This window comes from Mesoplodon mirus, assembly GCF_964341445.2.
Source record: "Mesoplodon mirus genome assembly, contig: HAP1_SCAFFOLD_80, whole genome shotgun sequence".
In the NCBI taxonomy this organism is placed as follows: domain Eukaryota; kingdom Metazoa; phylum Chordata; class Mammalia; order Artiodactyla; family Ziphiidae; genus Mesoplodon; species Mesoplodon mirus.
Window position 1 is genome coordinate 821,318 of NW_028295781.1, and position 26,919 is coordinate 848,236.

General features: G+C 42.9%; 1 long non-coding RNA gene across 1 annotated transcript in view; it reads right to left on the bottom strand.

Annotated features, from left to right (window-relative positions):
• Nucleotides 1-553: 553 nt before the first annotated feature.
• The window catches only part of LOC309797314, a 204,716-nt gene continuing 178,350 nt past the window's right edge, over nt 554-26,919 (bottom strand). Inside the window, exon 3 of the long non-coding RNA XR_014292581.1 lies at nt 554-654. This is a non-coding gene — a long non-coding RNA (uncharacterized lncRNA). The remainder of the gene's footprint in view (nt 655-26,919) is intronic.

A 26,919-nucleotide genomic window follows, 5' to 3' on the forward strand; every position in this document is an offset into this window, starting at 1 on the left:
ATAAACAGCTCTCCAGGCAGCAATAGCCCCTGAAGCTGTGCCTGACTCCATATTCTCTGCCCCGTCAGCAGTCTCGGGGCTGTGCTGGTGGGAGGGAGTGAGGGGCCACAGTTTTGTGGGTGGCCCGGTGTGAGTGGGGTTCTGCTGGCCTTTCTGCAGGAGTTGCCAGGCTGCCGCCTGTAAAGAAGAGGATGTGTCACCCATACCTTCCGCTGGAATTTCTCTCCGGACAGAGGTGAGGAAGGAAAAAAGCAGTGGGGTCCGGGACAGGAGGGGTATCTCAGGCAGGGCAATGGAAAGCTTCTGGAAGAGCGCCCGGGGCCAGGACCACGCTGGCTGGCCTGCAGGCACCAAGTTGGCCTGCGTGCTGTCGCTGGTGTGGCTCCACGGTCCTTCCTCTAGGCTTTCAAGCCCTTGTACATATTCAGGTGTTTTACCTGGAAAGGGTGGGAACAGATCAGCAGCAGCTGGCCTGGGGCTCAGCTCACGTTTACTCACAGATGCCTAGGCACAGTCCCCCAGCTTTTCAATGAGGACGCTCCTTGTGTGGGGGGTGGGTGGCTGGCTGTATGGGAGATGGTTCCCCACCTCTGACCAATTTCAGAATTGTTTACCACTGGAGCAAGTGCCTTGATAGGGTTTTCCTCTGTATAACTCGTGGGTTCAATTTTTTTTTCTTTTATGGTTCAAGTTAGATTTTATTCCTCTTTTATGTATTTATAAATATAAGCATGGAAATAATTCATTCCTATAAATACATCTGTGTGACGGGAAGAATTTTTTCTGTTTTATTTTTAAATTTTATTTTTTAAAATTTTGAAATTTAATTTTATTTATGTTTTTATACAGCAGGTTATTATTAGTTATGTATTTTATTCATATACATGTATACAGGTCAATCCCAATCTCCCAACTCATCCCACCACCACCACCCCATGGCTTCCCACACTTGGTGTCCATACGTTTGTTCTCTACCTCTGTGTCTCTATTTCTTCCCTGCAAACCAGTTCATCTGTACCATTTTTAGGCTCCACATATATGCATTAATATACAATATTTGTTTTCCTCTTTCTGACTTACTTCATTCTGTATGACAGTCTCTCGATCCATCGATGTCTCTACAAATGACCCAGTTTCATTCCTTTTTATGGCCGAGTAATATTCCATTTTATATATGTACCACATCTTTATCCATTCATCTGTCTGTGGGCATTTAGGTTGCTTCCATTACCTGGCTATTGTAAATAGTGCTGCAACGAACATTGTGGTGAATGTGCCTTTTTGAAATACGGTTTTCTCTGGGTATATGCCCAGAAGTGGGATTGCTGGATCGGATGGTAATTCTATTTCTAGTTTTTATAAGGAAACTCCATACTGTTCTCCATAGTGACTGTATCAATTTACATTCCCACCAATAGTGGAAGAGGGCTCCTTTTGTCCACACCCTCCCCAGAATTGGTTGTTTGTAGATTTTCTGATGATGCCGATTCTAACAGGTGTGAGGTGATACCTCATTGTAGTTTTGATTTGCATTTCTCCAATAATTAGTGCTGTTGAGCAGCTTTTCATGTGCGTCTTGGCCATCTCTGTGTCTCCTGTGAAGAAACGTCTCTTTAGATCTTCTGCCCATTTTCTTTTGGGTTGTTTGTTTTTTTAATATTAAGCTGCATGAGCTGTTTATATATATTGGAGATTAAACCTCTGTCCATTGATTCGTCTGCAACGATTTTCGCCCATTCTGAGGGATGCCTTTTTCCATTCCCGTGTTTTTTAACAAAAAAGGAAAGAAAGGAAAAGAAGCAGAACACTAATGTGCGTAAAATATGCCTTTTGAAACGGTCGTTTTCAAATATGGACGTCCTTTGAATTTTTTGGTCGATATGTGACCCCAGGATTTGTTTTCAGGGCAGGTGTCATTTACAGGCCTGCAATGATTTTGAATATCAACTGACCATTAGCATTGGGATTAAAGCTGCTGTTGTGTGAAACGGCCACAAGGTGGAAGCAGTTCACCCTTACCAAATCTGGTTACTAGGGCAAGAGAGCCTCAGTGGAAGTGGTGTTCTAGATTGGAGTTTAGAATGGAATGTGCCAGGAGAAAGCCCCTCACGTTTGTCTCACTACTTCTTGTTCGTGTTTTTAATTTAATTTTTTATTTTTTTATTACAGCAAGTTTGATTACAATGTTTGGCTTGTTGTAGGTGTGGAAGATGTGGTTCTTTTACACATATACAGATGTCTGTTCTTCCTGGGATCCTTTTCACATGTACGTTATGACAGAATGTTGAGTAGTCCTCTCTTGGTATTCTGTAGGTCTTTGGTGATTATATATGTCACCTGTGTTTGTATATGTCTGTTAACCCCGATATCGTAATGAAACCAATCCTCACACCTTTCCATTGGTGAACCATAAGTTTGTTTAATGAATCTGTGATTGCCCTTCTCCGTGGAAATATCTGCCCTGGTATCCATTTTTAGGTAACACCTATAAGTGATATGATATGATATGTGTCTTTCACTTTCTGACTTACTACAAGTCACGTGATTACTTCTAGACTCATCTACGGTGCTGCAAATGGCATTGTGTCCTTTTTTCCCTTGGCTTCTCTTCTGCCTTAGCGGGGTCCATTTTCAACAATGTGATTCGCTGAGGGTTGTGGATTAGCTGACCTGGGCAGCCTTACCCTGCCGGCCCGCCCTCCCCAGGTGTGCCTCGTTGAGGTCAATATAAACAGCTCTCCAGGCAGCAATAGCCCCTGAAGCTGTGCCTGACTCCATATTCTCTGCCCCGTCAGCAGTCTCTGGGCTGTGCTGGTGGGAGGGAGTGAAGGACCACAGTTTTGTGGGTGGCCCGGTGTGAGTGGGGTTCTGCTGGCCTTTCTGCAGGAGTTGCCAGGCTGCCGCCTGTAAAGAAGAGGATGTGTCACCCATACCTTCCGCTGGAATTTCTCTCCAGACAGAGGTGAGGAAGGAAAAAAGCAGTGGGGTCCGGGACAGGAGGGGTATCTCAGGCAGGGCAATGGAAAACTTCTGGAAGAGCACCCGGGGCCAGGACCACGCTGGCTGGCCTGCAGGCACCAAGTTGGCCTGCGTGCTGTCGCTGGTGTGGCTCCACGGTCCTTCCTCTAGGCTTTCAAGCCCTTGTACATATTCAGGTGTTTTACCTGGAAAGGGTGGGAACAGATCAGCAGCAGCTGTCCTGGGGCTCAGCTCACGTTTACTCACAGATGCCTAGGCACAGTCCCCCAGCTTTTCAATGAGGACGCTCCTTGTGTGGGGGGTGGGTGGCTGGCTGTATGGGAGATGGTTCCCCACCTCTGACCAATTTCAGAATTGTTTACCGCTGGAGCAAGTGCCTTGATAGGGTTTTCCTCTGTATAACTCGTGGGTTCAATTTTTTTTTCTTTTATGGTTCAAGTTAGATTTTATTCCTCTTTTATGTATTTATAAATATAAGCATGGAAATAATTCATTCCTATAATTACATCTGTGTGACGGGAAGAATTTTTTCTGTTTTATTTTTAAATTTTATTTTTTAAAATTTTGAAATTTAATTTTATTTATGTTTTTATACAGCAGGTTATTATTAGTTATGTATTTTATTCATATACATGTATACAGGTCAATCCCAATCTCCCAACTCATCCCACCACCACCACCCCATGGCTTCCCACACTTGGTGTCCATACGTTTGTTCTCTACCTCTGTGTCTCTATTTCTTCCCTGCAAACCAGTTCATCTGTACCATTTTTAGGCTCCACATATATGCATTAATATACAATATTTGTTTTCCTCTTTCTGACTTACTTCATTCTGTATGACAGTCTCTCGATCCATCGATGTCTCTACAAATGACCCAGTTTCATTCCTTTTTATGGCCGAGTAATATTCCATTTTATATATGTACCACATCTTTATCCATTCATCTGTCTGTGGGCATTTAGGTGGCTTCCATTACCTGGCTATTGTAAATAGTGCTGCAACGAACATTGTGGTGAATGTGCCTTTTTGAAATACGGTTTTCTCTGGGTATATGCCCAGAAGTGGGATTGCTGGATCAGATGGTAATTCTATTTCTAGTTTTTTTAAGGAAACTCCATACTGTTCTCCATAGTGACTGTATCAATTTACATTCCCACCAATAGTGGAAGAGGTCTCCTTTTGTCCACACCCCCCCCCAGAATTGGTTGTTTGTAGATTTTCTGATGATGCCGATTCTAACAGGTGTGAGGTGATACCTCATTGTAGTTTTGATTTGCATTTCTCCAATAATTAGTGCTGTTGAGCAGCTTTTCATGTGCGTCTTGGCCATCTCTGTGTCTCCTTTGAAGAAACGTCTCTTTAGATCTTCTGCCCATTTTCTTTTGGGTTGTTTGTGTTTTTAATATTAAGCTGCATGAGCTGTTTATATATATTGGAGATTAAACCTCTGTCCATTGATTCGTCTGCAACGATTTTCGCCCATTCTGAGGGATGCCTTTTTCCATTCCCGTGTTTTTTAACAAAAAAGGAAAGAAAGGAAAAGAAGCAGAACACTAATGTGCGTAAAATATGCCTTTTGAAACGGTCGTTTTCAAATATGGACGTCCTTTGAATTTTTTGGTCGATATGTGACCCCAGGATTTGTTTTCAGGGCAGGTGTCATTTACAGGCCTGCAATGATTTTGAATATCAACTGATCATTAGCATTGGGATTAAAGCTGCTGTTGTGTGAAACGGCCACAAGGTGGAAGCAGTTCACCCTTACCAAATCTGGTTACTAGGGCAAGAGAGCCTCAGTGGAAGTGGTGTTCTAGATTGGAGTTTAGAATGGAATGTGCCAGGAGAAAGCCCCTCACGTTTGTCTCACTACTTCTTGTTCGTGTTTTTAATTTAATTTTTTATTTTTTTATTACAGCAAGTTTGATTACAATGTTTGGCTTGTTGTAGGTGTGGAAGATGTGGTTCTTTTACACATATACAGATGTCTGTTCTTCCTGGGATCTTTTTCCCATGTACGTTATGACAGAATGTTGAGTAGTCCTCTCTTGGTATTCTGTAGGTCTTTGGTGATTATATATGTCACCTGTGTTTGTATATGTCTGTTAACCCCGATATCGTAATGAAACCAATCCTCACACCTTTCCATTGGTGAACCATAAGTTTGTTTAATGAATCTGTGATTGCCCTTCTCCGTGGAAATATCTGCCCTGGTATCCATTTTTAGGTAACACCTATAAGTGATATGATATGATATGTGTCTTTCACTTTCTGACTTACTACAAGTCACGTGATTACTTCTAGACTCATCTACGGTGCTGCAAATGGCATTGTGTCCTTTTTTCCCTTGGCTTCTCTTCTGCCTTAGCGGGGTCCATTTTCAACAATGTGATTCGCTGAGGGTTGTGGATTAGCTGACCTGGGCAGCCTTACCCTGCCGGCCCCCCCTCCCCAGGTGTGCCTCGTTGAGGTCAATATAAACAGCGCTCCAGGCAGCAATAGCCCCTGAAGCTGTGCCTGACTCCATATTCTCTGCCCCGTCAGCAGTCTCTGGGCTGTGCTGGTGGGAGGGAGTGAGGGGCCACAGTTTTGTGGGTGGCCCGGTGTGAGTGGGGTTCTGCTGGCCTTTCTGCAGGAGTTGCCAGGCTGCCGCCTGTAAAGAAGAGGATGTGTCACCCATACCTTCCGCTGGAATTTCTCTCCGGACAGAGGTGAGGAAGGAAAAAAGCAGTGGGGTCCGGGACAGGAGGGGTATCTCAGGCAGGGCAATGGAAAGCTTCTGGAAGAGCGCCCGGGGCCAGGACCACGCTGGCTGGCCTGCAGGCACCAAGTTGGCCTGCGTGCTGTCGCTGGTGTGGCTCCACGGTCCTTCCTCTAGGCTTTCAAGCCCTTGTACATATTCAGGTGTTTTACCTGGAAAGGGTGGGAACAGATCAGCAGCAGCTGGCCTGGGGCTCAGCTCACGTTTACTCACAGATGCCTAGGCACAGTCCCCCAGCTTTTCAATGAGGACGCTCCTTGTGTGGGGGGTGGGTGGCTGGCTGTATGGGAGATGGTTCCCCACCTCTGACCAATTTCAGAATTGTTTACCGCTGGAGCAAGTGCCTTGATAGGGTTTTCCTCTGTATAACTCGTGGGTTCAATTTTTTTTTCTTTTATGGTTCAAGTTAGATTTTATTCCTCTTTTATGTATTTATAAATATAAGCATGGAAATAATTCATTCCTATAAATACATCTGTGTGACGGGAAGAATTTTTTCTGTTGTATTTTTAAATTTTATTTTTTTAAATTTTGAAATTTAATTTTATTTATGTTTTTATACAGCAGGTTATTATTAGTTATGTATTTTATTCATATACATGTATACAGGTCAATCCCAATCTCCCAACTCATCCCACCACCACCACCCCATGGCTTCCCACACTTGGTGTCCATACGTTTGTTCTCTACCTCTGTGTCTCTATTTCTTCCCTGCAAACCAGTTCATCTGTACCATTTTTAGGCTCCACATATATGCATTAATATACAATATTTGTTTTCCTCTTTCTGACTTACTTCATTCTGTATGACAGTCTCTCGATCCATCGATGTCTCTACAAATGACCCAGTTTCATTCCTTTTTATGGCCGAGTAATATTCCATTTTATATATGTACCACATCTTTATCCATTCATCTGTCTGTGGGCATTTAGGTTGCTTCCATTACCTGGCTATTGTAAATAGTGCTGCAACGAACATTGTGGTGAATGTGCCTTTTTGAAATACGGTTTTCTCTGGGTATATGCCCAGAAGTGGGATTGCTGGATCGGATGGTAATTCTATTTCTAGTTTTTATAAGGAAACTCCATACTGTTCTCCATAGTGACTGTATCAATTTACATTCCCACCAATAGTGGAAGAGGGCTCCTTTTGTCCACACCCTCCCCAGAATTGGTTGTTTGTAGATTTTCTGATGATGCCGATTCTAACAGGTGTGAGGTGATACCTCATTGTAGTTTTGATTTGCATTTCTCCAATAATTAGTGCTGTTGAGCAGCTTTTCATGTGCGTCTTGGCCATCTCTGTGTCTCCTTTGAAGAAACGTCTCTTTAGATCTTCTGCCCATTTTCTTTTGGGTTGTTTGTTTTTTTAATATTAAGCTGCATGAGCTGTTTATATATATTGGAGATTAAACCTCTGTCCATTGATTCGTCTGCAACGATTTTCGCCCATTCTGAGGGATGCCTTTTTCCATTCCCGTGTTTTTTAACAAAAAAGGAAAGAAAGGAAAAGAAGCAGAACACTAATGTGCGTAAAATATGCCTTTTGAAACGGTCGTTTTCAAATATGGACGTCCTTTGAATTTTTTGGTCGATATGTGACCCCAGGATTTGTTTTCAGGGCAGGTGTCATTTACAGGCCTGCAATGATTTTGAATATCAACTGACCATTAGCATTGGGATTAAAGCTGCTGTTGTGTGAAACGGCCACAAGGTGGAAGCAGTTCACCCTTACCAAATCTGGTTACTAGGGCAAGAGAGCCTCAGTGGAAGTGGTGTTCTAGATTGGAGTTTAGAATAGAATGTGCCAGGAGAAAGCCCCTCACGTTTGTCTCACTACTTCTTGTTCGTGTTTTTTATTTAATTTTTTATTTTTTTATTACAGCAAGTTTGATTACAATGTTTGGCTTGTTGTAGGTGTGGAAGATGTGGTTCTTTTACACATATACAGATGTCTGTTCTTCCTGGGATCTTTTTCCCATGTACGTTATGACAGAATGTTGAGTAGTCCTCTCTTGGTATTCTGTAGGTCTTTGGTGATTATATATGTCACCTGTGTTTGTATATGTCTGTTAACCCCGATATCGTAATGAAACCAATCCTCACACCTTTCCATTGGTGAACCATAAGTTTGTTTAATGAATCTGTGATTGCCCTTCTCCGTGGAAATATCTGCCCTGGTATCCATTTTTAGGTAACACCTATAAGTGATATGATATGATATGTGTCTTTCACTTTCTGACTTACTACAAGTCACGTGATTACTTCTAGACTCATCTACGGTGCTGCAAATGGCATTGTGTCCTTTTTTCCCTTGGCTTCTCTTCTGCCTTAGCGGGGTCCATTTTCAACAATGTGATTCGCTGAGGGTTGTGGATTAGCTGACCTGGGCAGCCTTACCCTGCCGGCCCGCCCTCCCCAGGTGTGCCTCGTTGAGGTCAATATAAACAGCTCTCCAGGCAGCAATAGCCCCTGAAGCTGTGCCTGACTCCATATTCTCTGCCCCGTCAGCAGTCTCTGGGCTGTGCTGGTGGGAGGGAGTGAAGGACCACAGTTTTGTGGGTGGCCCGGTGTGAGTGGGGTTCTGCTGGCCTTTCTGCAGGAGTTGCCAGGCTGCCGCCTGTAAAGAAGAGGATGTGTCACCCATACCTTCCGCTGGAATTTCTCTCCAGACAGAGGTGAGGAAGGAAAAAAGCAGTGGGGTCCGGGACAGGAGGGGTATCTCAGGCAGGGCAATGGAAAACTTCTGGAAGAGCACCCGGGGCCAGGACCACGCTGGCTGGCCTGCAGGCACCAAGTTGGCCTGCGTGCTGTCGCTGGTGTGGCTCCACGGTCCTTCCTCTAGGCTTTCAAGCCCTTGTACATATTCAGGTGTTTTACCTGGAAAGGGTGGGAACAGATCAGCAGCAGCTGTCCTGGGGCTCAGCTCACGTTTACTCACAGATGCCTAGGCACAGTCCCCCAGCTTTTCAATGAGGACGCTCCTTGTGTGGGGGGTGGGTGGCTGGCTGTATGGGAGATGGTTCCCCACCTCTGACCAATTTCAGAATTGTTTACCGCTGGAGCAAGTGCCTTGATAGGGTTTTCCTCTGTATAACTCGTGGGTTCAATTTTTTTTTCTTTTATGGTTCAAGTTAGATTTTATTCCTCTTTTATGTATTTATAAATATAAGCATGGAAATAATTCATTCCTATAATTACATCTGTGTGACGGGAAGAATTTTTTCTGTTTTATTTTTAAATTTTATTTTTTAAAATTTTGAAATTTAATTTTATTTATGTTTTTATACAGCAGGTTATTATTAGTTATGTATTTTATTCATATACATGTATACAGGTCAATCCCAATCTCCCAACTCATCCCACCACCACCACCCCATGGCTTCCCACACTTGGTGTCCATACGTTTGTTCTCTACCTCTGTGTCTCTATTTCTTCCCTGCAAACCAGTTCATCTGTACCATTTTTAGGCTCCACATATATGCATTAATATACAATATTTGTTTTCCTCTTTCTGACTTACTTCATTCTGTATGACAGTCTCTCGATCCATCGATGTCTCTACAAATGACCCAGTTTCATTCCTTTTTATGGCCGAGTAATATTCCATTTTATATATGTACCACATCTTTATCCATTCATCTGTCTGTGGGCATTTAGGTGGCTTCCATTACCTGGCTATTGTAAATAGTGCTGCAACGAACATTGTGCTGAATGTGCCTTTTTGAAATACGGTTTTCTCTGGGTATATGCCCAGAAGTGGGATTGCTGGATCGGATGGTAATTCTATTTCTAGTTTTTTTAAGGAAACTCCATACTGTTCTCCATAGTGACTGTATCAATTTACATTCCCACCAATAGTGGAAGAGGGCTCCTTTTGTCCACACCCTCCCCAGAATTGGTTGTTTGTAGATTTTCTGATGATGCCGATTCTAACAGGTGTGAGGTGATACCTCATTGTAGTTTTGATTTGCATTTCTCCAATAATTAGTGCTGTTGAGCAGCTTTTCATGTGCGTCTTGGCCATCTCTGTGTCTCCTTTGAAGAAACGTCTCTTTAGATCTTCTGCCCATTTTCTTTTGGGTTGTTTGTTTTTTTAATATTAAGCTGCATGAGCTGTTTATATATATTGGAGATTAAACCTCTGTCCATTGATTCGTCTGCAACGATTTTCGCCCATTCTGAGGGATGCCTTTTTCCATTCCCGTGTTTTTTAACAAAAAAGGAAAGAAAGGAAAAGAAGCAGAACACTAATGTGCGTAAAATATGCCTTTTGAAACGGTCGTTTTCAAATATGGACGTCCTTTGAATTTTTTGGTCGATATGTGACCCCAGGATTTGTTTTCAGGGCAGGTGTCATTTACAGGCCTGCAATGATTTTGAATATCAACTGATCATTAGCATTGGGATTAAAGCTGCTGTTGTGTGAAACGGCCACAAGGTGGAAGCAGTTCACCCTTACCAAATCTGGTTACTAGGGCAAGAGAGCCTCAGTGGAAGTGGTGTTCTAGATTGGAGTTTAGAATGGAATGTGCCAGGAGAAAGCCCCTCACGTTTGTCTCACTACTTCTTGTTCGTGTTTTTAATTTAATTTTTTATTTTTTTATTACAGCAAGTTTGATTACAATGTTTGGCTTGTTGTAGGTGTGGAAGATGTGGTTCTTTTACACATATACAGATGTCTGTTCTTCCTGGGATCTTTTTCCCATGTACGTTATGACAGAATGTTGAGTTGTCCTCTCTTGGTATTCTGTAGGTCTTTGGTGATTATATATGTCACCTGTGTTTGTATATGTCTGTTAACCCCGATATCGTAATGAAACCAATCCTCACACCTTTCCATTGGTGAACCATAAGTTTGTTTAATGAATCTGTGATTGCCCTTCTCCGTGGAAATATCTGCCCTGGTATCCATTTTTAGGTAACACCTATAAGTGATATGATATGATATGTGTCTTTCACTTTCTGACTTACTACAAGTCACGTGATTACTTCTAGACTCATCTACGGTGCTGCAAATGGCATTGTGTCCTTTTTTCCCTTGGCTTCTCTTCTGCCTTAGCGGGGTCCATTTTCAACAATGTGATTCCCTGAGGGTTGTGGATTAGCTGACCTGGGCAGCCTTACCCTGCCGGCCCGCCCTCCCCAGGTGTGCCTCGTTGAGGTCAATATAAACAGCGCTCCAGGCAGCAATAGCCCCTGAAGCTGTGCCTGACTCCATATTCTCTGCCCCGTCAGCAGTCTCGGGGCTGTGCTGGTGGGAGGGAGTGAAGGGCCACAGTTTTGTGGGTGGCCCGGTGTGAGTGGGGTTCTGCTGGCCTTTCTGCAGGAGTTGCCAGGCTGCCGCCTGTAAAGAAGAGGATGTGTCACCCATACCTTCCGCTGGAATTTCTCTCCGGACAGAGGTGAGGAAGGAAAAAAGCAGTGGGGTCCGGGACAGGAGGGGTTTCTCAGGCAGGGCAATGGAAAGCTTCTGGAAGAGCGCCCGGGGCCAGGACCACGCTGGCTGGCCTGCAGGCACCAAGTTGGCCTGCGTGCTGTCGCTGGTGTGGCTCCACGGTCCTTCCTCTAGGCTTTCAAGCCCTTGTACATATTCAGGTGTTTTACCTGGAAAGGGTGGGAACAGATCAGCAGCAGCTGGCCTGGGGCTCAGCTCACGTTTACTCACAGATGCCTAGGCACAGTCCCCCAGCTTTTCAATGAGGACGCTCCTTGTGTGGGGAGTGGGTGGCTGGCTGTATGGGAGATGGTTCCCCACCTCTGACCAATTTCATAATTGTTTACCGCTGGAGCAAGTGCCTTGATAGGGTTTTCCTCTGTATAACTCGTGGGTTCAATTTTTTTTTCTTTTATGGTTCAAGTTAGATTTTATTCCTCTTTTATGTATTTATAAATATAAGCATGGAAATAATTCATTCCTATAAATACATCTGTGTGACGGGAAGAATTTTTTCTGTTTTATTTTTAAATTTTATTTTTTAAAATTTTGAAATTTAATTTTATTTATGTTTTTATACAGCAGGTTATTATTAGTTATGTATTTTATTCATATATATGTATACAGGTCAATCCCAATCTCCCAACTCATCCCACCACCACCACCCCATGGCTTCCCACACTTGGTGTCCATACGTTTGTTCTCTACCTCTGTGTCTCTATTTCTTCCCTGCAAACCAGTTCATCTGTACCATTTTTAGGCTCCACATATATGCATTAATATACAATATTTGTTTTCCTCTTTCTGACTTACTTCATTCTGTATGACAGTCTCTCGATCCATCGATGTCTCTACAAATGACCCAGTTTCATTCCTTTTTATGGCCGAGTCATATTCCATTTTATATATGTACCACATCTTTATCCATTCATCTGTCTGTGGGCATTTAGGTGGCTTCCATTACCTGGCTATTGTAAATAGTGCTGCAACGAACATTGTGGTGAATGTGCCTTTTTGAAATACGGTTTTCTCTGGGTATATGCCCAGAAGTGGGATTGCTGGATCAGATGGTAATTCTATTTCTAGTTTTTTTAAGGAAACTCCATACTGTTCTCCATAGTGACTGTATCAATTTACATTCCCACCAATAGTGGAAGAGGGCTCCTTTTGTCCACACCCTCCCCAGAATTGGTTGTTTGTAGATTTTCTGATGATGCCGATTCTAACAGGTGTGAGGTGATACCTCATTGTAGTTTTGATTTGCATTTCTCCAATAATTAGTGCTGTTGAGCAGCTTTTCATGTGCGTCTTGGCCATCTCTGTGTCTCCTTTGAAGAAACGTCTCTTTAGATCTTCTGCCCATTTTCTTTTGGGTTGTTTGTTTTTTTAATATTAAGCTGCATGAGCTGTTTATATATATTGGAGATTAAACCTCTGTCCATTGATTCGTCTGCAACGATTTTCGCCCATTCTGAGGGATGCCTTTTTCCATTCCCGTGTTTTTTAACAAAAAAGGAAAGAAAGGAAAAGAAGCAGAACACTAATGTGCGTAAAATATGCCTTTTGAAACGGTCGTTTTCAAATATGGACGTCCTTTGAATTTTTTGGTCGATATGTGACCCCAGGATTTGTTTTCAGGGCAGGTGTCATTTACAGGCCTGCAATGATTTTGAATATCAACTGATCATTAGCATTGGGATTAAAGCTGCTGTTGTGTGAAACGGCCACAAGGTGGAAGCAGTTCACCCTTACCAAATCTGGTTACTAGGGCAAGAGAGCCTCAGTGGAAGTGGTGTTCTAGATTGGAGTTTAGAATGGAATGTGCCAGGAGAAAGCCCCTCACGTTTGTCTCACTACTTCTTGTTCGTGTTTTTAATTTAATTTTTTATTTTTTTATTACAGCAAGTTTGATTACAATGTTTGGCTTGTTGTAGGTGTGGAAGATGTGGTTCTTTTACACATATACAGATGTCTGTTCTTCCTGGGATCTTTTTCCCATGTACGTTATGACAGAATGTTGAGTTGTCCTCTCTTGGTATTCTGTAGGTCTTTGGTGATTATATATGTCACCTGTGTTTGTATATGTCTGTTAACCCCGATATCGTAATGAAACCAATCCTCACACCTTTCCATTGGTGAACCATAAGTTTGTTTAATGAATCTGTGATTGCCCTTCTCCGTGGAAATATCTGCCCTGGTATCCAATTTTAGGTAACACCTATAAGTGATATGATATGATATGTGTCTTTCACTTTCTGACTTACTACAAGTCACGTGATTACTTCTAGACTCATCTACGGTGCTGCAAATGGCATTGTGTCCTTTTTTCCCTTGGCTTCTCTTCTGCCTTAGCGGGGTCCATTTTCAACAATGTGATTCCCTGAGGGTTGTGGATTAGCTGACCTGGGCAGCCTTACCCTGCCGGCCCGCCTTCCCCAGGTGTGCCTCGTTGAGGTCAATATAAACAGCTCTCCAGGCAGCAATAGCCCCTGAAGCTGTGCCTGACTCCATATTCTCTGCCCCGTCAGCAGTCTCGGGGCTGTGCTGGTGGGAGGGAGTGAAGGGCCACAGTTTTGTGGGTGGCCCGGTGTGAGTGGGGTTCTGCTGGCCTTTCTGCAGGAGTTGCCAGGCTGCCGCCTGTAAAGAAGAGGATGTGTCACCCATACCTTCCGCTGGAATTTCTCTCCAGACAGAGGTGAGGAAGGAAAAAAGCAGTGGGGGCCGGGACAGGAGGGGTATCTCAGGCAGGGCAATGGAAAGCTTCTGGAAGAGCACCCGGGGCCAGGACCACGCTGGCTGGCCTGCAGGCGCCAAGTTGGCCTGCGTGCTGTCGCTGGTGTGGCTCCACGGTCCTTCCTCTAGGCTTTCAAGCCCTTGTACATATTCAGGTGTTTTACCTGGAAAGGGTGGGTACAGATCAGAAGCAGCTGGCCTGGGGCTCAGCTCACGTTTACTCACAGATGCCTAGGCACAGTCCCCCAGCTTTTCAATGAGGACGCTCCTTGTGTGGGGAGTGGGTGGCTGGCTGTATGGGAGATGGTTCCCCACCTCTGACCAATTTCATAATTGTTTACCGCTGGAGCAAGTGCCTTGATAGGGTTTTCCTCTGTATAACTCGTGGGTTCAATTTTTTTTTTCTTTTATGGTTCAAGTTAGATTTTATTCCTCTTTTATATATTTATAAATATAAGCATGGAAATAATTCATTCCTATAAATACATCTGTGTGACGGGAAGAATTTTTTCTGTTTTATTTTTAAATTTTACTTTTTAAAATTTTGAAATTTAATTTTATTTATGTTTTTATACAGCAGGTTATTATTAGTTATGTATTTTATTCATATACATGTATACAGGTCAATCCCAATCTCCCAACTCATCCCACCACCACCACCCCATGGCTTCCCACACTTGGTGTCCATACGTTTGTTCTCTACCTCTGTGTCTCTATTTCTTCCCTGCAAACCAGTTCATCTGTACCATTTTTAGGCTCCACATATATGCATTAATATACAATATTTGTTTTCCTCTTTCTGACTTACTTCATTCTGTATGACAGTCTCTCGATCCATCGATGTCTCTACAAATGACCCAGTTTCATTCCTTTTTATGGCCGAGTAATATTCCATTTTATATATGTACCACATCTTTATCCATTCATCTGTCTGTGGGCATTTAGGTTGCTTCCATTACCTGGCTATTGTAAATAGTGCTGCAACGAACATTGTGGTGAATGTGCCTTTTTGAAATACGGTTTTCTCTGGGTATATGCCCAGAAGTGGGATTGCTGGATCGGATGGTAATTCTATTTCTAGTTTTTTTAAGGAAACTCCATACTGTTCTCCATAGTGACTGTATCAATTTACATTCCCACCAATAGTGGAAGAGGGCTCCTTTTGTCCACACCCTCCCCAGAATTGGTTGTTTGTAGATTTTCTGATGATGCCGATTCTAACAGGTGTGAGGTGATACCTCATTGTAGTTTTGATTTGCATTTCTCCAATAATTAGTGCTGTTGAGCAGCTTTTCATGTGCGTCTTGGCCATCTCTGTGTCTCCTTTGAAGAAACGTCTCTTTAGATCTTCTGCCCATTTTCTTTTGGGTTGTTTGTTTTTTTAATATTAAGCTGCATGAGCTGTTTATATATATTGGAGATTAAACCTCTGTCCATTGATTCGTCTGCAACGATTTTCGCCCATTCTGAGGGATGCCTTTTTCCATTCCCGTGTTTTTTAACAAAAAAGGAAAGAAAGGAAAAGAAGCAGAACACTAATGTGCGTAAAATATGCCTTTTGAAACGGTCGTTTTGAAATATGGACGTCCTTTGAATTTTTTGGACGATATGTGACCCCAGGATTTGTTTTCAGGGCAGGTGTCATTTACAGGCCTGCAATGATTTTGAATATCAACTGACCATTAACATTGGGATTAAAGCTGCTGTTGTGTGAAACGGCCACAAGGTGGAAGCAGTTCACCCTTACCAAATCTGGTTACTAGGGCAAGAGAGCCTCAGTGGAAGTGGTGTTCTAGATTGGAGTTTAGAATGGAATGTGCCAGGAGAAAGCCCCTCACGTTTGTCTCACTACTTCTTGTTCGTGTTTTTAATTTAATTTTTTATTTTTTATTACAGCAAGTTTGATTACAATGTTTGGCTTGTTGTAGGTGTGGAAGATGTGGTTCTTTTACACATATACAGATGTCTGTTCTTCCTGGGATCCTTTTCCCATGTACGTTATGACAGAATGTTGAGTAGTCCTCTCTTGGTATTCTGTAGGTCTTTGGTGATTATATATGTCACCTGTGTTTGTATATGTCTGTTAACCCCGATATCGTAATGAAACCAATCCTCACACCTTTCCATTGGTGAACCATAAGTTTGTTTAATGAATCTGTGATTGCCCTTCTCCGTGGAAATATCTGCCCTGGTATCCATTTTTAGGTAACACCTATAAGTGATATGATATGATATGTGTCTTTCACTTTCTGACTTACTACAAGTCACGTGATTACTTCTAGACTCATCTACGGTGCTGCAAATGGCATTGTGTCCTTTTTTCCCTTGGCTTCTCTTCTGCCTTAGCGGGGTCCATTTTCAACAATGTGATTCCCTGAGGGTTGTGGATTAGCTGACCTGGGCAGCCTTACCCTGCCGGCCCGCCCTCCCCAGGTGTGCCTCGTTGAGGTCAATATAAACAGCGCTCCAGGCAGCAATAGCCCCTGAAGCTGTACCTGACTCCATATTCTCTGCCCCGTCAGCAGTCTCTGGGCTGTGCTGGTGGGAGGGAGTGAGGGTCCACAGTTTTGTGGGTGGCCCGGTGTGAGTGGGGTTCTGCTGGCCTTTCTGCAGGAGTTGCCAGGCTGCCGCCTGTAAAGAAGAGGATGTGTCACCCATACCTTCCGCTGGAATTTCTCTCCGGACAGAGGTGAGGAAGGAAAAAAGCAGTGGGGTCCGGGACAGGATGGGTATCTCAGGCAGGGCAATGGAAAGCTTCTGGAAGAGCGCCCGTGGCCAGGACCACGCTGGCTGGCCTGCAGGCACCAAGTTGGCCTGCGTGCTGTCGCTGGTGTGGCTCCACGGTCCTTCCTCTAGGCTTTCAAGCCCTTGTACATATTCAGGTGTTTTACCTGGAAAGGGTGGGAACAGATCAGCAGCAGCTGTCCTGGGGCTCAGCTCACGTTTACTCACAGATGCCTAGGCACAGTCCCCCAGCTTTTCAATGAGGACGCTCCTTGTGTGGGGGGTGGGTGGCTGGCTGTATGGGAGATGGTTCCCCACCTCTGACCAATTTCATAATTGTTTACCGCTGGAGCAAGTGCCTTGATAGGGTTTTCCTCTGTATAACTCGTGGGTTCAATTTTTTTTTCTTTTATGGTTCAAGTTAGATTTTATTCCTCTTTTATGTATTTATAAATATAAGCATGGAAATAATTCATTCCTATAAATACATCTGTGTGACGGGAAGAATTTTTTCTGTTTTATTTTTAAATTTTATTTTTTAAAATTTTGAAATTTAATTTTATTTATGTTTTTATACAGCAGGTTATTATTAGTTATGTATTTTATTCATATACATGTATACAGGTCAATCCCAATCTCCCAACTCATCCCACCACCACCACCCCATGGCTTCCCACACTTGGTGTCCATACGTTTGTTCTCTACCTCTGTGTCTCTATTTCTTCCCTGCAAACCAGTTCATCTGTACCATTTTTAGGCTCCACATATATGCATTAATATACAATATTTGTTTTCCTCTTTCTGACTTACTTCATTCTGTATGACAGTCTCTCGATCCATCGATGTCTCTACAAATGACCCAGTTTCATTCCTTTTTATGGCCGAGTAATATTCCATTTTATATATGTACCACATCTTTATCCATTCATCTGTCTGTGGGCATTTAGGTTGCTTCCATTACCTGGCTATTGTAAATAGTGCTGCAACGAACATTGTGGTGAATGTGCCTTTTTGAAATACGGTTTTCTCTGGGTATATGCCCAGAAGTGGGATTGCTGGATCGGATGGTAATTCTATTTCTAGTTTTTTTAAGGAAACTCCATACTGTTCTCCATAGTGACTGTATCAATTTACATTCCCACCAATAGTGGAAGAGGGCTCCTTTTGTCCACACCCTCCCCAGAATTGGTTGTTTGTAGATTTTCTGATGATGCCGATTCTAACAGGTGTGAGGTGATACCTCATTGTAGTTTTGATTTGCATTTCTCCAATAATTAGTGCTGTTGAGCAGCTTTTCATGTGCGTCTTGGCCATCTCTGTGTCTCCTTTGAAGAAACGTCTCTTTAGATCTTCTGCCCATTTTCTTTTGGGTTGTTTGTTTTTTTAATATTAAGCTGCATGAGCTGTTTATATATATTGGAGATTAAACCTCTGTCCATTGATTCGTCTGCAACGATTTTCGCCCATTCTGAGGGATGCCTTTTTCCATTCCCATGTTTTTTAACAAAAAAGGAAAGAAAGGAAAAGAAGCAGAACACTAATGTGCGTAAAATATGCCTTTTGAAATTGTCGTTTTGAAATATGGACGTCCTTTGAATTTTTTGGTCGATATGTGACCCCAGGATTTGTTTTCAGGGCAGGTGTCATTTACAGGCCTGCAATGATTTTGAATATCAACTGACCATTAGCGTTGGGATTAAAGCTGCTGTTGTGTGAAACGGCCACAAGGTGGCAGCAGTTCACCCTTACCAAATCTGGTTACTAGGGCAAGAGAGCCTCAGTGGAAGTGGTGTTCTAGATTGGAGTTTAGAATGGAATGTGCCAGGAGAAAGCCCCTCACGTTTGTCTAAGTACATCTTGTTCGTGTTTTTAATTTAAGTTTTTATTTTTTATTACAGCAAGTTTGATTACAATGTTTGGCTTGTTGTAGGTGTGGAAGATGTGGTTCTTTTACACATATACAGATGTCTGTTCTTCCTGGGATCCTTTTCACATGTACGTTATGACAGAATGTTGAGTAGTCCTCTCTTGGTATTCTGTAGGTCTTTGGTGATTATATATGTCACCTGTGTTTGTATATGTCTGTTAACCCCGATATCGTAATGAAACCAATCCTCACACCTTTCCATTGGTGAACCATAAGTTTGTTTAATGAATCTGTGATTGCCCTTCTCCGTGGAAATATCTGCCCTGGTATCCATTTTTAGGTAACACCTATAAGTGATATGATATGATATGTGTCTTTCACTTTCTGACTTACTACAAGTCACGTGATTACTTCTAGACTCATCTACGGTGCTGCAAATGGCATTGTGTCATTTTTTCCCTTGGCTTCTCTTCTGCCTTAGCGGGGTCCATTTTCAACAATGTGATTCCCTGAGGGTTGTGGATTAGCTGACCTGGGCAGCCTTACCCTGCCGGCCCGCCCTCCCCAGGTGTGCCTCTTTGAGGTCAATATAAACAGCTCTCCAGGCAGCAATAGCCCCTGAAGCTGTGCCTGACTCCATATTCTCTGCCCCGTCAGCAGTCTCTGGGCTGTGCTAGTGGGAGGGAGTGAGGGGCCACAGTTTTGTGGGTGGCCCGGTGTGAGTGGGGTTCTGCTGGCCTTTCTGCAGGAGTTGCCAGGCTGCCGCCTGTAAAGAAGAGGATGTGTCACGCATACCTTCCGCTGGAATTTCTCTCCGGACAGAGGTGAGGAAGGAAAAAAGCAGTGGGGTCCGGGACAGGAGGGGTATCTCAGGCAGGGCAATGGAAAGCTTCTGGAAGAGCGCCCGGGGCCAGGACCACGCTGGCTGGCCTGCAGGCACCAAGTTGGCCTGCGTGCTGTCGCTGGTGTGGCTCCACGGTCCTTCCTCTAGGCTTTCAAGCCCTTGTACATATTCAGGTGTTTTACCTGGAAAGGGTGGGAACAGATCAGCAGCAGCTGGCCTGGGGCTCAGCTCACGTTTACTCACAGATGCCTAGGCACAGTCCCCCAGCTTTTCAATGAGGACGCTCCTTGTGTGGGGGGTGGGTGGCTGGCTGTATGGGAGATGGTTCCCCACCTCTGACCAATTTCATAATTGTTTACCGCTGGAGCAAGTGCCTTGATAGGGTTTTCCTCTGTATAACTCGTGGGTTCAATTTTTTTTTCTTTTATGGTTCAAGTTAGATTTTATTCCTCTTTTATGTATTTATAAATATAAGCATGGAAATAATTCATTCCTATAAATACATCTGTGTGACGGGAAGAATTTTTTCTGTTTTATTTTTAAATTTTATTTTTTAAAATTTTGAAATTTAATTTTATTTATGTTTTTATACAGCAGGTTATTATTAGTTATGTATTTTATTCATATACATGTATACAGGTCAATCCCAATCTCCCAACTCATCCCACCACCACCACCCCATGGCTTCCCACACTTGGTGTCCATACGTTTGTTCTCTACCTCTGTGTCTCTATTTCTTCCCTGCAAACCAGTTCATCTGTACCATTTTTAGGCTCCACATATATGCATTAATATACAATATTTGTTTTCCTCTTTCTGACTTACTTCATTCTGTATGACAGTCTCTCGATCCATCGATGTCTCTACAAATGACCCAGTTTCATTCCTTTTTATGGCCGAGTAATATTCCATTTTATATATGTACCACATCTTTATCCATTCATCTGTCTGTGGGCATTTAGGTTGCTTCCATTACCTGGCTATTGTAAATAGTGCTGCAACGAACATTGTGGTGAATGTGCCTTTTTGAAATACGGTTTTCTCTGGGTATATGCCCAGAAGTGGGATTGCTGGATCAGATGGTAATTCTATTTCTAGTTTTTTTAAGGAAACTCCATACTGTTCTCCATAGTGACTGTATCAATTTACATTCCCACCAATAGTGGAAGAGGGCTCCTTTTGTCCACACCCTCCCCAGAATTGGTTGTTTGTAGATTTTCTGATGATGCCGATTCTAACAGGTGTGAGGTGATACCTCATTGTAGTTTTGATTTGCATTTCTCCAATAATTAGTGCTGTTGAGCAGCTTTTCATGTGCGTCTTGGCCATCTCTGTGTCTCCTTTGAAGAAACGTCTCTTTAGATCTTCTGCCCATTTTCTTTTGGGTTGTTTGTTTTTTTAATATTAAGCTGCATGAGCTGTTTATATATATTGGAGATTAAACCTCTGTCCATTGATTCATCTGCAACGATTTTCGCCCATTCTGAGGGATGCCTTTTTCCATTCCCGTGTTTTTTAACAAAAAAGGAAAGAAAGGAAAAGAAGCAGAACACTAATGTGCGTAAAATATGCCTTTTGAAACGGTCGTTTTCAAATATGGACGTCCTTTGAATTTTTTGGTCGATATGTGACCCCAGGATTTGTTTTCAGGGCAGGTGTCATTTACAGGCCTGCAATGATTTTGAATATCAACTGATCATTAGCATTGGGATTAAAGCTGCTGTTGTGTGAAACGGCCACAAGGTGGAAGCAGTTCACCCTTACCAAATCTGGTTACTAGGGCAAGAGAGCCTCAGTGGAAGTGGTGTTCTAGATTGGAGTTTAGAATGGAATGTGCCAGGAGAAAGCCCCTCACGTTTGTCTCACTACTTCTTGTTCGTGTTTTTAATTTAATTTTTTATTTTTTTATTACAGCAAGTTTGATTACAATGTTTGGCTTGTTGTAGGTGTGGAAGATGTGGTTCTTTTACACATATACAGATGTCTGTTCTTCCTGGGATCTTTTTCCCATGTACGTTATGACAGAATGTTGAGTTGTCCTCTCTTGGTATTCTGTAGGTCTTTGGTGATTATATATGTCACCTGTGTTTGTATATGTCTGTTAACCCCGATATCGTAATGAAACCAATCCTCACACCTTTCCATTGGTGAACCATAAGTTTGTTTAATGAATCTGTGATTGCCCTTCTCCGTGGAAATATCTGCCCTGGTATCCATTTTTAGGTAACACCTATAAGTGATATGATATGATATGTGTCTTTCACTTTCTGACTTACTACAAGTCACGTGATTACTTCTAGACTCATCTACGGTGCTGCAAATGGCATTGTGTCCTTTTTTCCCTTGGCTTCTCTTCTGCCTTAGCGGGGTCCATTTTCAACAATGTGATTCCCTGAGGGTTGTGGATTAGCTGACCAGGGCAGCCTTACCCTGCCGGCCCGCCCTCCCCAGGTGTGCCTCGTTGAGGTCAATATAAACAGCTCTCCAGGCAGCAATAGCCCCTGAAGCTGTGCCTGACTCCATATGCTCTGCCCCGTCAGCAGTCTCGGGGCTGTGCTGGTGGGAGGGAGTGAGGGGCCACAGTTTTGTGGGTGGCCCGGTGTGAGTGGGGTTCTGCTGGCCTTTCTGCAGGAGTTGCCAGGCTGCCGCCTGTAAAGAAGAGGATGTGTCACCCATACCTTCCGCTGGAATTTCTCTCCGGACAGAGGTGAGGAAGGAAAAAAGCAGTGGGGTCCGGGACAGGAGGGGTATCTCAGGCAGGGCAATGGAAAGCTTCTGGAAGAGCGCCCGGGGCCAGGACCACGCTGGCTGGCCTGCAGGCACCAAGTTGGCCAGCGTGCTGTCGCTGGTGTGGCTCCACGGTCCTTCCTCTAGGCTTTCAAGCCCTTGTACATATTCAGGTGTTTTACCTGGAAAGGGTGGGAACAGATCAGCAGCAGCTGGCCTGGGGCTCAGCTCACGTTTACTCACAGATGCCTAGGCACAGTCCCCCAGCTTTTCAATGAGGACGCTCCTTGTGTGGGGGGTGGGTGGCTGGCTGTATGGGAGATGGTTCCCCACCTCTGACCAATTTCATAATTGTTTACCGCTGGAGCAAGTGCCTTGATAGGGTTTTCCTCTGTATAACTCGTGGGTTCAATTTTTTTTTCTTTTATGGTTCAAGTTAGATTTTATTCCTCTTTTATGTATTTATAAATATAAGCATGGAAATAATTCATTCCTATAAATACATCTGTGTGACGGGAAGAATTTTTTCTGTTTTATTTTTAAATTTTATTTTTTAAAATTTTGAAATTTAATTTTATTTATGTTTTTATACAGCAGGTTATTATTAGTTATGTATTTTATTCATATACATGTATACAGGTCAATCCCAATCTCCCAACTCATCCCACCACCACCACCCCATGGCTTCCCACACTTGGTGTCCATACGTTTGTTCTCTACCTCTGTGTCTCTATTTCTTCCCTGCAAACCAGTTCATCTGTACCATTTTTAGGCTCCACATATATGCATTAATATACAATATTTGTTTTCCTCTTTCTGACTTACTTCATTCTGTATGACAGTCTCTCGATCCATCGATGTCTCTACAAATGACCCAGTTTCATTCCTTTTTATGGCCGAGTAATATTCCATTTTATATATGTACCACATCTTTATCCATTCATCTGTCTGTGGGCATTTAGGTTGCTTCCATTACCTGGCTATTGTAAATAGTGCTGCAACGAACATTGTGGTGAATGTGCCTTTTTGAAATACGGTTTTCTCTGGGTATATGCCCAGAAGTGGGATTGCTGGATCAGATGGTAATTCTATTTCTAGTTTTTTTAAGGAAACTCCATACTGTTCTCCATAGTGACTGTATCAATTTACATTCCCACCAATAGTGGAAGAGGGCTCCTTTTGTCCACACCCTCCCCAGAATTGGTTGTTTGTAGATTTTCTGATGATGCCGATTCTAACAGGTGTGAGGTGATACCTCATTGTAGTTTTGATTTGCATTTCTCCAATAATTAGTGCTGTTGAGCAGCTTTTCATGTGCGTCTTGGCCATCTCTGTGTCTCCTTTGAAGAAACGTCTCTTTAGATCTTCTGCCCATTTTCTTTTCGGTTGTTTGTTTTTTTTAATATTAAGCTGCATGAGCTGTTTATATATATTGGAGATTACACCTCTGTCCATTGATTCATCTGCAACGATTTTCGCCCATTCTGAGGGATGCCTTTTTCCATTCCCGTGTTTTTTAACAAAAAAGGAAAGAAAGGAAAAGAAGCAGAACACTAATGTGCGTAAAATATGCCTTTTGAAACGGTCGTTTTCAAATATGGACGTCCTTTGAATTTTTTGGTCGATATGTGACCCCAGGATTTGTTTTCAGGGCAGGTGTCATTTACAGGCCTGCAATGATTTTGAATATCAACTGACCATTAGCATTGGGATTAAAGCTGCTGTTGTGTGAAACGGCCACTAGGTGGAAGCAGTTCACCCTTACCAAATCTGGTTACTAGGGCAAGAGAGCCTCAGTGGAAGTGGTGTTCTAGATTGGAGTTTAGAATGGAATGTGCCAGGAGAAAGCCCCTCACGTTTGTCTCACTACTTCTTGTTCGTGTTTTTAATTTAATTTTTTATTTTTTTATTACAGCAAGTTTGATTACAATGTTTGGCTTGTTGTAGGTGTGGAAGATGTGGTTCTTTTACACATATACAGATGTCTGTTCTTCCTGGGATCTTTTTCCCATGTACGTTATGACAGAATGTTGAGTAGTCCTCTCTTGGTATTCTGTAGGTCTTTGGTGATTATATATGTCACCTGTGTTTGTATATGTCTGTTAACCCCGATATCATAATGAAACCAATCCTCACACCTTTCCATTGGTGAACCATAAGTTTGTTTAATGAATCTGTGATTGCCCTTCTCCGTGGAAATATCTGCCCTGGTATCCATTTTTAGGTAACACCTATAAGTGATATGATATGATATGTGTCTTTCACTTTCTGACTTACTACAAGTCACGTGATTACTTCTAGACTCATCTACGGTGCTGCAAATGGCATTGTGTCCTTTTTTCCCTTGGCTTCTCTTCTGCCTTAGCGGGGTCCATTTTCAACAATGTGATTCCCTGAGGGTTGTGGATTATCTGACCTGGGCAGCCTTACCCTGCCGGCCCGCCCTCCCCAGGTGTGCCTCGTTGAGGTCAATATAAACAGCTCTCCAGGCAGCAATAGCCCCTGAAGCTGTGCCTGACTCCATATTCTCTGCCCCGTCAGCAGTCTCTGGGCTGTGCTGGTGGGAGGGAGTGAGGGGCCACAGTTTTGTGGGTGGCCCGGTGTGAGTGGGGTTCTGCTGGCCTTTCTGCAGGAGTTGCCAGGCTGCCGCCTGTAAAGAAGAGGATGTGTCACCCATACCTTCCGCTGGAATTTCTCTCCGGACAGAGGTGAGGAAGGAAAAAAGCAGTGGGGTCCGGGACAGGAGGGGTATCTCAGGCAGGGCAATGGAAAGCTTCTGGAAGAGCGCCCGGGGCCAGGACCACGCTGGCTGGCCTGCAGGCACCAAGTTGGCCTGCGTGCTGTCGCTGGTGTGGCTCCACGGTCCTTCCTCTAGGCTTTCAAGCCCTTGTACATATTCAGGTGTTTTACCTGGAAAGGGTGGGAACAGATCAGCAGCAGCTGGCCTGGGGCTCAGCTCACGTTTACTCACAGATGCCTAGGCACAGTCCCCCAGCTTTTCAATGAGGACGCTCCTTGTGTGGGGGGTGGGTGGCTGGCTGTATGGGAGATGGTTCCCCACCTCTGACCAATTTCATAATTGTTTACCGCTGGAGCAAGTGCCTTGATAGGGTTTTCCTCTGTATAACTCGTGGGTTCAATTTTTTTTTCTTTTATGGTTCAAGTTAGATTTTATTCCTCTTTTATGTATTTATAAATATAAGCATGGAAATAATTCATTCCTATAAATACATCTGTGTGACGGGAAGAATTTTTTCTGTTTTATTTTTAAATTTTATTTTTTAAAATTTTGAAATTTAATTTTATTTATGTTTTTATACAGCAGGTTATTATTAGTTATGTATTTTATTCATATACATGTATACAGGTCAATCCCAATCTCCCAACTCATCCCACCACCACCACCCCATGGCTTCCCACACTTGGTGTCCATACGTTTGTTCTCTACCTCTGTGTCTCTATTTCTTCCCTGCAAACCAGTTCATCTGTACCATTTTTAGGCTCCACATATATGCATTAATATACAATATTTGTTTTCCTCTTTCTGACTTACTTCATTCTGTATGACAGTCTCTCGATCCATCGATGTCTCTACAAATGACCCAGTTTCATTCCTTTTTATGGCCGAGTAATATTCCATTTTATATATGTACCACATCTTTATCCATTCATCTGTCTGTGGGCATTTAGGTTGCTTCCATTACCTGGCTATTGTAAATAGTGCTGCAACGAACATTGTGGTGAATGTGCCTTTTTGAAATACGGTTTTCTCTGGGTATATGCCCAGAAGTGGGATTGCTGGATCAGATGGTAATTCTATTTCTAGTTTTTTTAAGGAAACTCCATACTGTTCTCCATAGTGACTGTATCAATTTACATTCCCACCAATAGTGGAAGAGGGCTCCTTTTGTCCACACCCTCCCCAGAATTGGTTGTTTGTAGATTTTCTGATGATGCCGATTCTAACAGGTGTGAGGTGATACCTCATTGTAGTTTTGATTTGCATTTCTCCAATAATTAGTGCTGTTGAGCAGCTTTTCATGTGCGTCTTGGCCATCTCTGTGTCTCCTTTGAAGAAACGTCTCTTTAGATCTTCTGCCCATTTTCTTTTCGGTTGTTTGTTTTTTTTAATATTAAGCTGCATGAGCTGTTTATATATATTGGAGATTACACCTCTGTCCATTGATTCATCTGCAACGATTTTCGCCCATTCTGAGGGATGCCTTTTTCCATTCCCGTGTTTTTTAACAAAAAAGGAAAGAAAGGAAAAGAAGCAGAACACTAATGTGCGTAAAATATGCCTTTTGAAACGGTCGTTTTCAAATATGGACGTCCTTTGAATTTTTTGGTCGATATGTGACCCCAGGATTTGTTTTCAGGGCAGGTGTCATTTACAGGCCTGCAATGATTTTGAATATCAACTGACCATTAGCATTGGGATTAAAGCTGCTGTTGTGTGAAACGGCCACTAGGTGGAAGCAGTTCACCCTTACCAAATCTGGTTACTAGGGCAAGAGAGCCTCAGTGGAAGTGGTGTTCTAGATTGGAGTTTAGAATGGAATGTGCCAGGAGAAAGCCCCTCACGTTTGTCTCACTACTTCTTGTTCGTGTTTTTAATTTAATTTTTTATTTTTTTATTACAGCAAGTTTGATTACAATGTTTGGCTTGTTGTAGGTGTGGAAGATGTGGTTCTTTTACACATATACAGATGTCTGTTCTTCCTGGGATCTTTTTCCCATGTACGTTATGACAGAATGTTGAGTAGTCCTCTCTTGGTATTCTGTAGGTCTTTGGTGATTATATATGTCACCTGTGTTTGTATATGTCTGTTAACCCCGATATCATAA